Source organism: Citrus clementina, unplaced genomic scaffold (genome assembly GCF_000493195.1).
Source record: "Citrus clementina cultivar Clemenules unplaced genomic scaffold, Citrus_clementina_v1.0 scaffold_1, whole genome shotgun sequence".
NCBI classification, from domain to species: domain Eukaryota; kingdom Viridiplantae; phylum Streptophyta; class Magnoliopsida; order Sapindales; family Rutaceae; genus Citrus; species Citrus x clementina.
The window spans coordinates 7,634,537-7,636,119 of record NW_006263303.1 but is presented as its reverse complement, the minus strand read 5'-3'; the positions used below and the strand labels follow the sequence as shown (position 1 = coordinate 7,636,119).

At 28.7% G+C, this 1,583-nt stretch overlaps 1 pseudogene; it reads left to right on the top strand.

Annotated features, from left to right (window-relative positions):
* Positions 1 to 957: 957 nt before the first annotated feature.
* LOC112095603 overlaps positions 958 to 1,583 on the top strand; it is a 23,546-nt pseudogene continuing 22,920 nt past the window's right edge.

Sequence of the window (1,583 nt, the reverse complement as noted above, 5' to 3'; positions counted from 1 at the left end):
ACCGAACCGTGCTCACCCCTAACAAATGCAACAAAATGAAAACTTCAGGCGGCGTGCGGAAAAAAAAGTGTTTGTGTATTTTTAAACAAGGCAAAACAAACAAGTGGATGGTACATAATTTTACTTTTTTGAATCATGGAGGTAATAATATGTTTGTAATCATAAGCCACTTTCTTATTTTTAATAATTAGTTTTGGAATCATGGTGGTAATACGATATATGTTTGTAATCAAGGGTCACTTTTTTTTTATCAAGCATGAATAAAAATTAAGAGTCTTCCTAAATTTCATTTAATGTAACTTATGGTCATATAAAATTTATTTATTGATTGACTTAATCACAATATTATGTTACTCATATTTTATTTTCTTTTATTTAATTATAAATTACAATAATATTACTTAGGCAAACTCATAAATTAATTACTATTGTTGTGTGAATACATGAGAAGGTTAAGAAAAATCCACTGTCGTTTTCATGCTTTTCTTTCTCAGTTCCTGCATGGTTAATGATTAAAACTATTCATTCATAAAACTTTCTGATTGAGAGTTGACCTTTGAACTGTGCTATAATAGACTTATACAAGATAGTCCTCTTTGATTATAAATATCAATAGAATTCTGATTGTAATATATAAGTGTATAAAAAAATTATCTATTCATAAAAAAGAAAAAAAAATGATTCAACCGACCAAAATTAGTGGCTGGCACTTGAAGTTATTTTTATGAGTGGCACCAAATTAAAGTTTCTAATGCCAAAGTTTATCCTGATATTTTAATATGGAAAGCTCCTTTCCTTCTCCTAGTCTCTCTTTCTTATATTTAAAAGGTGAAGGGGTTACACACCCTAGGGCTTTTATCGGGATTAATTCATATTAAAATGGATAGTCAATATCAAGATCATTTTTCTTTTCAAAAGCAATCCTAAACTACTCTCCTTGGAATATCCATAAAAAGGATGGCACTTCAAAACACAGCCATCAACTCCGAGGAAAAACGACATAAACTCAACGGGACTACTCCTGTTAGGTTTAAGCATATTTTAAAAATTGTTTAGTTATATCTAGAGCACAAAGCCACGAACGTCTTGAATATATATTTTCATTTAAGCATAATATATATCTATCAAATTAGTCTGTATGAGTGTCAACTAGTTTAGTTAATAAAAAATTTCTTATGTTAAAATAAGAAATCTGATGTAAAATGGGCACGTTGAGTTTACAAAAATATTAAAAATAATTTTAAAAAAGTGCCATTATTGGTAAATGAGTCAGATTTTTCTTCGACGAATATAATCCCACATTGACACATAATAATTCTTGGGCTAAATATTCAAGATCGGGCCAGCCATTAACATCATAGACCAATTTTTTTATTAATTTAATTTAATTCTTCATGGTATCATAGGTAAATTCATGCAAGAGTGTGACTTATACTATTTTTTCATTTGATAAGGACCAGACAAAAAAGACAAAACTACATGTGACAGGAGTTATTAAAGAGATAATCTCACATCAATTGAGATAGTTCTTGGTTGAGACAATCTCAATTAATAGGGCTTTAAAATAAGTTAGATCATAAACT